Consider the following 14183-nt stretch of genomic DNA (forward strand, 5'->3'; position numbering starts at 1 on the left):
ATAGAAACTTGAGACACTGGTATTGCTGTTTGACCCAAGTTGCTGAGTCTCCAAGAAACGCAGCAGATTGGCACTGATGGCTCTGGCTGAAGCAGTAGATGCTGAGATCAGGGAGACATGAGTGATTCTCATTCTAAAATTAATAAATAGCGCACAAACCAGTGCTGTCTTTAAGGCTAGCAGGTGGCTTTCAGCTTTTTCTTTATTGTGATGAGAAATTGGGAAATTTAGGGCTGGGCTGCTGCACAATGAGGTCTCAGCAGTTTTATTAGTTTCAGCAGCAGATGCTGTAATTGTATGAGCAGGAGAAAAGAGGAATCTAACAATCTAAAATAATTAAGGGATGATGTTTTGAAAAATAAAGACTAACAAAATTAGGAAACATTTAAACAGAACAACACTGGAACTGTGAAGTGAGGATTTTCGTGGTTCCTAAACAATAGTGAAAATTGCAGAATTGTTGAGGGTGGAAGGGATTTCTGGAGGTCACGTAGACAAAATTCCCTGCTCAAACAGGGCCACCTAGAGCTGAGGGGTTTGGACTAGAGGATCTTGAAGGTCTCTTCCAACCAAAACCATTCTATGATTCTGTGACTTGTGGTATTATTATCTGTTTATGTGGAAAATGTGCAAATATTAATGACAGGAACTGTAACACAGCCACTGTAACTTAGAAGTGTGAGTGTTACAATGCCCTAAATAATCTTAGAGCAAGGCAACATGGGGAAATTCTTAATCCCTTTGGATTATGTGTTACTTTGGGGTATATTTAGGTGAGCTGTATGTACTGAACAATTGGATCTGGTCAAGTGCTTGCATGTGCTTCAAGGGGTGGTTATTAGGACACAGGCCAAAGGAGTTTCTGTTAAAAAAAAATAGTCTGGGCACAGTGCCTTCAGTGTAAAATAAAGAGGTTCTGTGGGGCTGTGGCTTTAGTAACTTAAGCCCCAAGGGAATTTGTAAATGCTGATCATGACTTTTCACTTCACCTGGTAGAGTTCTGTTAATGTGAGTGAGTGTTTTACCCCAGGGCATGGGAAAAAAGTGAGGCCTCTGCAGTCACGTCCTATGGATTTAGAGTCTCTTCATGCCTGTTTGATGAAAGCAGGGTTTATATCTTTTTCTTGGCAATATATTTATTTATCACTCTCAAAATGCTCTGACACTAAGGCTGTTTTCATATGTATTCAGCTGCAACTGTGTTTATTTACAGCTTAGGGTGGGAGCCTGAATTTCCATGATATTGAGAAATCAAGTCTGAGAAAGTCGTTAGTGGTAGATATCTAGGACTTCAGCAAACTGGATCAGTTGAAACTAGAGAGAGAATCTGCAGAAATTTCTGCTTACTAGGGAGCATGACTCTTTGAAATTAAGTCTTTTTTTATTAATTGTATCCAGTGTTTTAGAGGATAAAAATCTTCATTTGATATGTTCAATGAAAAACCCCTGCCATAGTGTTTTCAATGTAAAAACTTTTTACATAACAGCAGATATTAGTTACTTCATCAAATAGCTTTGGCACTAAAGTGATATTCAGAAAACTTCAATTCTATCTCTTTTTATGAAATAGGGTGAGAAGTGGCTCATAATTAAAAAAATGCTACACAATGTTTTTTAGATGCATGGCAAAATATCAATCACTTTTTTTTTTTTTTGGAGGATTATCTAGGATTAACTACTAAGGCTAAACATGGTGATTGTTCAGAATTTTAGCTGTCCTTTCATTTTTTGCCAACAAGGGGAAAATACTGCTCTTTCCTTTCTTAGAACATTGAAAATTAAGACAATTGCAACAACATGATATCTATTAAAAACAAAATAGAAAGGATAGTGGAAAAATTAACTGAATGCAAACAGATAAACTTTTGGAAATGGTGATAATTCCCAACACTTAGATTTTTGGGCATAGTTATGAAATGTGTTGCCATTTATCAACTTTTAAAAGTTTGAGGGGTTTTTTTTTCATATAGAAAAATCTAGGGTAGTGCTTTTATGGTTTATTGTGGGGATTTTTTGTTTGGTTTTTTTTCTCTTCCTTTCTCTTTTTTAACCTGTGGCTTGAAAGGAAGCAGCAGTGAGAATGAATTTCATGCTAGTAGACACTTTTAAGACTAGATTTAGCTGCAGTCACATTAGCTTAGATAATGGGAGAATTTTTCTTCATTGAAAATGCTCCCTGTCGCTTAAGAAGAACTCACTGAGGCAGCCTGCCATCTAGCTTTTTCACAGCAAAATAGGCTTGCAGACTGCAGATGAGAGACTCGGGAGCAGAGACAATTTTAACTTAGCCATCCCTAATTTATCTCAAGCTTTTTCAATTCATCTTCACTGCTCTATGCACACTGGAACACCAGATTGTCAACCCCTGGGAAAAGAAAGCAGCCAGGGATCTAGAGAGCTGTCACATCCTGAGAAATATTTAAATTGTGCTGATTTTCTTCTGGAGTGCTGAGCAGAGGGAATGAAACTCTCCATCAAGTCATAGCTTTGCGGGCAATAGATCAGAGGATACTGCCAGTTTTCCTAATGGATTATTGTTATCGGGCAGGTTCTTCCTGAAGGTATGTAGTTACTCTCTCGATTCATTACCCACACTATTTATCAGGTAATGATCTAATGAACTGGTAGTCCAGATACATTAAGAAAAATGTTAACTAAGTAGTCTGTATTGATTGAATGATGACACTTTATTGCAGCATGTTTGCAGGTAAAATACTCTGATCCACTTACTGTAGATGTGTCGTACCTGCTGCCAAGTGCTTTGTCAGCAATCCCCCCAAGCAAAACCAATCCCTAGCCTTTAAACAAAAAAGCAAAAATCCATTGTGCTGCATATAATATTGCCACAAGTTTATGCTGATTGTCCAGAGAATGTTGTTTTCTGAAACAATAAATAATGAAATAGAAAAATCATATGAGTGATTTTAAATTTGTTATAGATGAGTATTAATTTTGCAAAATATTTTCCAAGCTGGATATATGCAGAACTACCCTTAAAGTACTGCAGATTAATTCTGGAGTTAGATATTTGCGTGTTTACTATGATGTTGCAACCTTTCACATGGGGAGTTACAATATTTCATTCTGAAAATCTCTGACAGATATGTGACAGAAGTCTGTTGTTGCATCTGTACTGCCACACTCCAGGAGCTTCTTAGAAAAGCATAAGGATTACATACCATAACTGGTGATTTAAAAATAAAATCTGTAAAGAATGTCTTGCCTTTTAAACTTCTGTGTTTATATGAATTACAGCCTGTTCCTCTCAATCTGAATTGCTTACTGCATGTCTGTAGCTTGTGAGGCAGCCTGACCTAAAAATGAAAGATCTCTAAATTGCAGAAGCAGCCAGACATTTTTGAACACTTCCAAGCGCGGGAGTTGCTGCAGAGATGGAAAAAGCACTGCCACGTTATAGTTAAAGTCCTGGCCTTGTTTCATCTCCAAGTTGGCACTCTACCTGTGTGCAAGCTCTTGAGACTTAAGCACAAATTGGCAGGTGCAGGGCTAAGCAGGAGTTAAGCCCTGAGAAAATAAAAATGCTTATCTGTAGCTCCTTGTCCAGTGCACTGGCTGGGCTGCTGTCATGCTACCAAGAGTAAATGATGTATGAGCTTGTCTGTGGTGTACTTGATAGTGTAGTGGATATGCTGAACTGTATTTTTAGTCACAAGACAGATGTTTGTCATATTTTTGAACATGCTGCTGAAAGAAAGCAATAAGATAGAAATAAATACAAAGCTGAGGTATGAAGGAGGTATCAAAAGACTGTATTGGTTAAAAAAAGTAAATGTGTGACAAGAGCATTTTCTAGTATGTTTATCTTCCTCTGTTTAAGGAATATAGTATGTTCAAGGCATTAATAAAAATTACAGTAGTACATGTTGCTTCTGTATGTAACACCTGAAAGTTCCTTTCCTCTAGTGCCTTGGAAAGGCTGAAGAAAAAAGTGCATTGCATTTCCAAAGGACTCTCTTAAAGCACTTCCTTTCCTATGGACTTCAGAAAGACTCAGGCAAAGACGCTTCCATTAAGCTCTCCCTAGAGGGTCCTACCATCAGCAAGATATTTTTTAAAGGAAATGTGCGCAATAGCTGTGTTTTCCCTGTCTCTCAAACTTCTCACTTAAATATACAGAGGCATCATAACATGCTTCCAGATATCCATGGATATTTCAGCATTTTGTGCAATCACTTATGAATTTCACAATCTAGAGGCTAATAGAGGCTTTTCTTTATATATATTGTTCACATGAAAAACTAACTTCTCCAAATCACATTCCATTTTGTCTTCTTTGGGTTCAATTTTATGTTTAAATATTTAGCTACTTTAACTACTAGCTTTTTAAATATAATTATTTCTGATATATGTGATTGGGGAGTAACCAAGAGCAACACAAAAGTATCTTGATCTTTTCTCTAAAGCAAGATGAAACACACTAAAACAAGATTTACATGGGAGGGTGATATTAAAGAATAGAAAATAAATGAAGATTAATAGCTTTATGTTTCATTTTTACCTTTGCATTTTATTTTCCTTTTTTCTATCATGATGTGCAGTAATAGTTCTCCCCCATTCTCCTGATAGAGAGTTCTGATATACCCACATATTATGGTGTTCTCAGGTGGATATTTCTACTGCCTTCTGATGTACTTTTAGACTATTTTTGTAAAGAACTGTATTACAAAATGTGGAATAGCATAAATGGATGAAAATAATCTGGGAAGAAAGCTGAAGCACAAATTGTTTGTTATGGTGTTAAATTTATAGTCTGTAGTCTTCTGCCCCTCCTGGTTCCACTGGTATTCCTGTTCCACCTTTAGTTTACTGTTCTTTCTTCTTTCCTACATTAAGTTCATAAAAAAAGCAAAAAAGCTATGCATAAGAATTTACAGCAATGTAACACATAAGCCCATTTTACTTACATTCTTCAGCAATCCTTAGCCAACAATTGGTTATCTCCTGTGCCAAATTTTGCTTAAGTCAGCTTATATGTTGACTCTATTCATTCCTTGATACCATAGGTTCTACTCCTTGTTCTGCTGTGTTCTACACAATAAATCATAAAAACAAAAGGAATAATTTTGACTGTTTTATGCAATGCTTCTGGTTTTCCCTCTTGTTTATTTAACATCTGAGTTTAGAATTTGTTCTTCTCCCAGAGTGAGCCTCTAAAAGGTAAAGATATTACCCTAAATTGATATAAAAAAGGCAGCTTTTTATTTTTGTCATTCTTCTTCCCTCTTACTTATTCTAGATTTGGCACTATGTTTGTGATAACACATAATTCTATGCAGTGGATAAAATTAATATTTCTAGGAACATGTTTTGGAAAAAAGTAATTAATGGCTCTTTAAAATCATCTGTTCTTTGAACTCTAGCAGGTAACTTGTGGGAAAAGTGCTCAGAAGAAGAAAGACCTAGGGGCATGGATAATGACAAAATGAATGTTCTCAGGCAAAACCTGGGTATTTCCAAGACTAGGATGTGCTATGACCTGATTTATTTCTTCCGTTTGTATGTCTTTCTAGGTTTCAGGACTGATTTGCTGCTGTTCAAGCATTTATTAAAACAATTATTTTGTTTCATATGTATAATTTACACAGACCATTAACTAGAGGACATATTCAATCATGTTAATTCTGCTAAGATTTAAGTAGCCTAATGACCTACAGAAAATCTGTGTTTTCACACAAATAATTTCATAATTTTGAATGAACAAGAGTGAAAAGATGCTTTTCCCTGAGAATCATGTTTGATTACGGTAAAGAAATTCAAGAAACCGTGGTTGAAATAAGATACAAAATTAGTTCACATTTGACAAGTTGTCTTATTTTGATTGAAATGCTTCAGCATGCTCTCAAAGTGTGATCCAGCTCCATAAATTGTGGCCTACCTTGCCTAGCTACAGGGACAAGCCCAAGGCCTCACACAAGTTTTGTGTTGTATCTTTTAGCTCATTATTTTATTTATGCAAAATATATGAAATTTTAGTAAACATTAATATTTGACTGAGTAGATATATACGTTTGTATCCTAATAATTTTTTAAAAAACATAAATAGGCACCAGAATTCACTTCTCCTTATTAACTTTGTCTCCATCTCTTAAGAGAATTCAGATCAAATATAACACAATTTTAATGACTTACATTTAATGACTAATAGACAAAGTGTAAAGCAGCTGGTATTCCTGTTGAAAGGGACATGCCTCACAAAAATACTGAAAAGTGTGTGATTAAATGAATTAATTTTGACTCGCAGGTAATATCTTTCAGATTATGTATTTTTAAGTTAATTTTAAAGTGTACACTAATTCTCTTGTTCTATGATTACCTTAGTTTAACATATTTTAACTAAAGCATTTTGTTTTGAAACACTTGCAAAGGTTTGGGGTTTTCTGTTTGTGTGCCCCACACAATCTGCACCGATGAAATGCTATGGAACACATTTGAAAATCTGTAATAACTACCCCTATTGCCTTTCTGGAAAACCTAAATGTTAGAGCAAGAAAACCTATTAGTATATATTTCAAAGGTAATTTGAAAGAAACTTTTTACTGTAAATTTGAATCTTGTTCCACCTTGCCATGCAGTAGAAAGTAAATATGACTACAAAAGTAAGAATGTCTTTAATCTTTTCTTGCACTTTTTTTTTCTTTTATATATTGCTGAGCATAGAATATCCTGGGCTGGTGTCTTCTTCTTGTCAATAAATATGCAGAATTTTCTGCAGTATGTATTTTCAGGTGCAATTAAAATTTGGTTTGTTCGGGCTGATTCAATATTGCTTTTCTAACTTAATGCTGTTGTTACAGTTACTGTATGACATAGAGACATAAATAACGTTGCTGAAGAGATTATAGTGATAGATCTTGTTCTGAGTGCCATTTAATATCCAGTTTTCCTCTTTCTTACACTTCTGCAAGTCACTACATTGAAGGCAATGGAATACATGACAGTAGAATCAGATTGCATATGTTTAAATATTCCAGTTGACCCTTAACATCCATCAGCATGAAGTTTCCATCTTAAATTGTGTCTGTTAGTAAGGCTTTGAAAGGTACGTTATTTGTTTGAACATAAAACTGCTTACGCTTTGCTTTTCCAGCTGCTGCTGACAACTGGCAAAACTTTTCAACAGTCCATAGCTTCTCAAATTTTGAAAACTACTTAATCAGAAGTTAAGGCACATGAAAAAATTATATTTCAAAAAACTGTGAAGAGTTCCTTGATTACTTCTTATTGCCTTTGATTCCCAAAACTTTCATTATTTGAGTGAAATGTGTATTTCATATGGATAGTTTGAAGGACACTTCTGAGGTGTGTTGTCATCACAAAAATTTATATTGAAACACTTTTAATGTTCTTATTAGGCTATTTTGGAGCACAATTAACTCTAAAAAAGATTGGTAAGCATGAAATTTTTTTTTAAACCAAAAGCATTTTTTTTCACACAAATGTGAAACAAATGTGTTTTTAAATGTGTCAAACATTATATGGAAGGATAGAAGAATTCTCTGTAAAATGAAATTACATGATTAAAAAAGGAGGAGTTGCTAACTGTCTTTAGTAAAGATTTACCTCCTTTCTCCAGTATTTCCTCTGATCCTATTTCATCAACTTTCATTTTTCAGGTTGAACTTTTCTGATATTATATGGAAAATTTAGAGAAAGTCAAATTTAAGAGGTTTTACTTTTGAGGACTTCTATTTTTGAAGAAATAGAGGGACCAGTAGGCTTTCCCTACCTGTTTGTTCATATACAGTGTAGGAATGAAAGACATTCATATTCATATATAGTCTCTGCTTGCAAAGTCATAAAGAATAGAGAATAGATAAAATGGACAAAATAAAAAACCAAACAAACAACCAAACAACAATAAGAATAAACAGATTCACAAAATATTTTAAGACACTAGGAAAAATATTTTGTTCTGTTTTCTGTGTTCTGTTTCTCAAGGACATTAATAAATTGTTGTGAATAATGTAGCACAGTCTCTGGAATTTAGGGATGATTTTTAGCACCTTGAAATTACTGAAATATTACTCCCATAAATGGCCTTTCACACTCAGCAGATGATTCCCACCCTCATATGGTAAAATCTATGTTAATCATCATATGGTATGCTTTACTATTGCTTATTGTACTATTATGAGTTTGTGCATCAGTATGATGCAACAGCAGCCACTTCAGATCTTGCCAACACCAAAAGAAATATTATGCTAGGTCTTTCCTCTTCTGGAATGGCTTTGACTTGAAGCTCTGCCCTCCAGCGAGCAAGAATAAGTCTGATAAAAAAAACTAGCTTTGTGGAAAAAACAGAATAGTTTTTCAATAGTTTAGTAATGTGAATCATAAGGATCTGATGAATCTGAGACCTGAATCACAGCATCAAAATACCAGGGAGACTGAGGCTGTCAGAGTATTGAGGTGGAAGGAGGAATTCCCTAGTTTTTGCAGCAGTAAACTGTTAAATTACAACAGCCATGACATTTAACCTCACCTTAAAAGAGCCTTTCACTCTTTGCATGTGTCCCCTACAATAAAATGGACTCCTGCACTAAACAATGAAGAAACTTGTGTCATCTGTTTCTCCTGCCGTAGGCAGTGGCCTCCCTGGACACGATCTCATCTTTGTAGCCACACGCTGCTACACCCTACCTCCTGTCAAAAAGTGTCAGGGGAGGAAAAATGAGGAAAAACTCACTTTCAGAAAAAAACATATTTCTCTGGTGTGTTCCTCCCTAAGAGAAAATCAGACTGGCAGCCAGACAGGCAGGTTGAAATCACCTAGAGCTCTGAAACTTCCCTTGCCACCAAAACACCTGCTGCAATATTAGTCAAACTGCTGAGTTAATGAGGATCTTTAAGAGTTGTAAAGATCTGTGCAGTTTACCTGATCTAGTGGAGCAAACCCCAGATCTGATCAGTTCTATAAAAGTACTTCACTCCATACTTGATAGTGAAGTAGCTTGTTCTTGGTTTTTGTTGTGTTTTTGCTGTTCTTGTTGTTTTGTTTTGTTTGTTTTGGTTTTTTTCTTGTGTTGTTTTTATTTTTAAGCAAGTTTTTCTAAAAACTTCTTTGCTTGCTTTTGTAATTTGGATCTGTCAGCCCTCTGTGAGAACTTCAAAGTCTGGGGATCTGGTTGGTTATTTGGTTTGGGTTTTTTTTCTTTTTTTTCTTTTCTTTTTTTTGTTTTGTGTTTTTTGGGGTTTTTTTTTCTTTGTTTTTTCTTTGTTTTTTTCTTCTTTGTTTGTGGCTTCCACAATGCTGGAGATCAAAGGGATTGGGCACACTAAGCTAAACCTGTGTGTACATATTTAAACGGGCAATGCTTTAAGAGCTTAAAAGTTCGTACAATGAGTGTTGCTGCATCTTAATCTTCAGCTTGATCAGGACCATCTTTCTTTCCATGCATCTAGACTAAAGGTCTCGAGTGGAATTCCTAATACAGTAAAACAGAATCACAGAACCAGAAATGAGTGAGGTGAGAAGGGACTTTTGGAGGTAAACTGGTCCAGCCTCCCTGGAGTCACCTGAAAGTGAATTCCACCATCATGTTCTGTCAGCTTCTGAATACCTCCAAGGACAGAGACTCTATGTCAGCATTGTGTGAGTGCTCATGCCAAACTCACAGTAAGGAAGAGATTCCCAGCTCTCAGAGGATACCTCCTGTACTTTAACTTGTGCCCATTGCCTCTGGTCCTGTTGGTAGACACCACTGAAAAGAGCCTGGCTCCATCTTACTTGTGCTGTCTCTTTGAGCATTTGTGCACATTAGTGAAATCTGCCTTGAGGCTTCTCTACTCGAAGCTGAACAGTTCCATTTCTCTCAGAATTTTCTCACAGAAGAAATGGTCTGTGAGACCCTTTCATCATCTTTGCAGATCTACGCTGAACTGGCTCCAATTTCTCAGTATCTCTTTTCTACTGGGGAGCCTGGAACTGGACACAGTATTCCAGATGTGGCCTCATCAGTGCTGGGTAGAGCACAGGCAGTACCTATCTCCATGTACTGACAGTGCTTTGCCTCATGCAAGCTGGAAGCCTCCTTCATGGCAAAGGCACCATTACTGGCTCATTATTAATTCAGGGTCCATCAAGACCCCTGGTATTTTTCTAGCAAGCTTCTTTCCTGCTGTGTGCCTCCTGGCATATATTGTTTAGTTGCTCTTCCCCAGATACATGACTTTGCACTTCCCTTGTAAAAAATAAAATATACATTATTTAATTCATTTTCCTAAATAAATTTTAAAAATTAAGACATTAAGAACTATGATTTTAATCAGAAAATCAAGCTTTTTGTTCCCTTTCTTTTTTCCTATGTTAATGATTCCTAGGTACACTGCAGAAATATGATGTCACAAGTGATCACCAGCAGTGTTTCTAAGGGTTCAGTTCTAGTGATGGTTCTATTAGATATATTTTTCAACAATATACAAGCAGAAGTTTAATATACTATTAGCAAATTTTCTGATGATACCAAGCAGGGAGGTGCTGAGGACTTAGCCTTGAGAAGGAATCTAGATAGATTAGAGCACTCAGCTATGAATATTGGCATGAATATTAACTAGTCTAAAATGCCTAATTCTGTAATTCTGCACCTGGGACAGAGTATTGCCTGGCTCTAGTATAAATTGCAAGAGTGGCTGGACAGCAGCCCTGCAGGAAGGGATGTGAGGATGCTGCTCAGCAGCACGTTCTACACAGGTCAGCAGTGGTCCTTCACAGCCCAGAGGACACAATGCATTCTAGGGTTCACCAAACACTGCATGACGGCTGAGAAAAAGAGGTGATTGTCTCACTGCACTCAGTGCAGCCTCACTATGAGCACTGTGTGCAGCTCTGGGCCCCACGGTTTGAGGAGTGAGAGTCCTTCAATGCCTCTAGAGGACATGGATGAAAGGGCTGGAGGGAATGTATTGTGAGCAGCAGATAAGGACTTTGGCTTTGTCTGCTTTGCAATAAGGGAGGCTGAGGGGTAATGATAAAGACATTAAAGAGGACTGACCCTAAACTGAGCCATGTGAAACCTCACTAGTGACCATCTGCCAGCCTGATGTAGCACCATTCACCACTATGAAGATATCAAGCAGAACTTCATTATATATAAATATATATAATTCTCTTAGTTGCTTCATTTAGTTTATTATTATTAAAGAAAATTTTTAAACAATCTAAAAAATAAAAAACATAAATGAAAGAAAAATTCTTACTTAAAACTGAAATTACCTGCATATATAAACATAATACTGACATATTTTCTCACACTGATTTTGTGTAAATATTGATAAACATTTATATTAACAGAAAGAGTTCAAATTCCGTACTGAAAATATCTCTGCATATGAAATGAAGGAGTGCAGAAGAAGAAATGGATAGAAACCCCAGAAAAACATGTGAGCAGAAATACTGAGCACATGGCAACGTTCACTATAGTGCATTGTTTCATAATGATCTTGGCAGAGAAAAATGCCAGGGTGTATGGATTGAACCATAAAGGGCAAGCAATTACATTTTGAGACAATAAAGATCACTTACTGGATGTGGTGCATTTATTCAAAATAAAAGTACTGCAAACAGTATCTCTAATAGTATACAAATGGCAGACTTCCAGGTCATTTTGGAGAAATACTTGGTCTCTGTATGCAATAGCAGTCTTGTAAGTACATGCAGATGAAACCTATTAACTCTTTCCTAGAAATTAATATGAAAAAGCAATTCTGAATTGCTAAATGAGTAGACAAACTCAGTCAGGACTCAAGCTCAGGAAAAATTTTAAAAAATGCTCAAATGGTAATCCACAATTCCATGCAGGTAACTGACTATTCTCCTGAACAAAATCTGTAGGTTATCTTTTCCAATCCAGTATTTTTATGAACACATAAGGGCAATCTATTTATTTTTAATAGCTTGAAACTTCCCAACCTCAGGCATACTTAACTGAGGGAGTGAATCTTTTCTTGTGAGTGTCCCAAAAAGATGTTCAATAGCACTAGATCTTCTTTATGTTAGGTTTGTTCCATAGCCAGAGATTCCTGTTTGAGATTTCCTGTAGGTTCTCTACCTGCTCTGTAATGATGAGTTAGATTTTCCAGTATTGTCAAATGGTGTAGCAGAACCTCCAGAATGCACAGCCCATTCCCAGGCACAGATACAAGATCTGCAAGTAAACACCCTTGGTTCAGTGCCAGTACTGCATGTCAAAATTCTCAGCTTCAAATGAAGCCCATCTTACCCAAGTAAAACATACACAAGGGGCTCATGCAGATGTTTGAAAAGCCTTAAAAAGGATTTTAGTTTTTAGTTGTGTAGATTTTTTTGTTGTTTGTTTGTTTTTAATTTAGATTTGCTTATATGCAATATAAAACACTACTTCATTGTAAAGGGAAAATCTGTTTGGCAAAGAAATTGTAAAGCATAATTGCTGAAATTTACCAGTACATTGTGCCAAATTGAAATAACGTAACCTGAAATATTATTCCTTGTCATTGAACTATTAATTCAAAAAAAATTTTTACACTTTTTACAGAACATATTACAAATTTACCATACAGAATGCGTATGTTCAGTACTATGTCTCTAACTTTATTTTAAAGTGCATTATTTTCAGTATCTATGACAAAGGATGATGCATCCTTCATGAGCTGTTAGTTTGTGTCCTCTGCCTTCTTACTTCAACTAAGACTCCATTCTTGTTCAAAAAGGAAACAAACGAAAATGAGTGACAAAAATAGACTTGCTTCTAATGTTAGATGGCAAGGACTTTTTGTGTGTATGCTTGAGATAGATAGATAGATAGATAGATAGACAGATAGATAGATAGATAGATAGATAGGAACGGTAATGAAAAATTAAATCTTGTGACTTTGAAATGCAAATGGAACATTTTAATTTCTTTTGGAAATTAGTTTCAAGATCCACAGCAATCTTACATATAAGACTATGCAAATCTCTTTTTTATGTAAACTTCACATATAAACTTTAAACAACGTATCTGAAACATAAGGTGCTGTACTTAGCAATTAAAAGACTGGTTAGCTGTGTTCTGATTAGTATTCTTAGATCAAGAGATAACTGTTTTATATAATAAACTGTTAAAAGACTTTTACTTTTCAGAGATTTCTGGTACGGTTTACAAAACAGCTTTAACAGACTATTTTGTAAAACACAAATTATACTTATTTGCCTACATAATGATTTTTCTGAAAAGCTGAAATATATTTCAGTGTACATTTTTGGAGTCAAGAATAAGATCCAAAAATAATTTTCTGGATAAAAAAGTTTGCATTTTTCCTAGAAACCTTTTTTTGCAAAGGATAGGATGAAATAATTTCTTACATATAGAAGCATCTATACCTTCTAGTGCAAAATTGCTGAAATTCTAATTAGTCTGTTTCATGCAACACTTGTCTGTTTTCCATTCTCCTCTATATATCCCCATTTCTTCATTGAATCATAATTCAGCCACCAACATCCTGTCTAAGATGCTGGGTTAAGCAGCCTTCTGTCTCTCAAAATTTTCTCCTGACATTGCTTCTCTTATCAATATGGCAAAAAGGGATGTACAGATGGCTATATGGCTAACTAAACTGAAAATATCAAAGGAAAAGTGCCTTTCAGAAATATTTTTCCTTTCCATTTACGCCATCTAATTGGAGAAACTTGTGGGATAACGGCCTTGAAAATAGTCTGCTTTATTAGCATTCTGTCTGTTCTTCACTCTTTTCCTTTCACTACAGCAGATGCTTAAAGGGGCAGTGACTAAAAGCCCTTTGACTTTTGTAAGGGTTTCTCCTGTTGAGTGGTTCATGGACAGAAACAACTTCTCTTTTTAATGTAGTACAGTGCAACCAGGAGAAACTCCATGTTAGTAGCACAGAGGTTTGGTCGCTCTCCAGAAATTGAGTAGGTTACCATTCAAATTCATATGGAGTCCCACATCACAGCTCAAATTCTTGTCTGTTACCAAACCAAGTTAAAAGTACCTGTGTTTCACATGGTAATCTTAATGTAAACATATATTGTACCTCCTTAATGATGCAGTGTTGTTACTGGGCTCTTGCAGTCCAGGTGAATCCTGAGAACATGAGTGGTGAGATAATGTAAATGTGACCAGCATTTTGCTTAGTGTTTGCTATATGGAGACAGGGACAAGTAGTCTGGTCACTCCTGCCAGATA

General features: G+C 35.8%; 1 protein-coding gene across 1 annotated transcript in view; it reads left to right on the plus strand.

Moving 5' to 3' along the window:
* The first annotated feature begins 2132 nt into the window (after positions 1-2132).
* The window catches only part of MGAT4C (MGAT4 family member C), a 323143-nt gene continuing 311092 nt past the window's right edge, over positions 2133-14183 (plus strand). Inside the window, 1 exon segment of the mRNA XM_074539650.1 lies at positions 2133-2561. The gene's annotated coding sequence lies outside the window, so the exon portion shown is untranslated.

Source organism: Zonotrichia albicollis, chromosome 4, assembly GCF_047830755.1.
Source record: "Zonotrichia albicollis isolate bZonAlb1 chromosome 4, bZonAlb1.hap1, whole genome shotgun sequence".
Classification (NCBI taxonomy): Eukaryota; Metazoa; Chordata; class Aves; order Passeriformes; family Passerellidae; genus Zonotrichia; species Zonotrichia albicollis.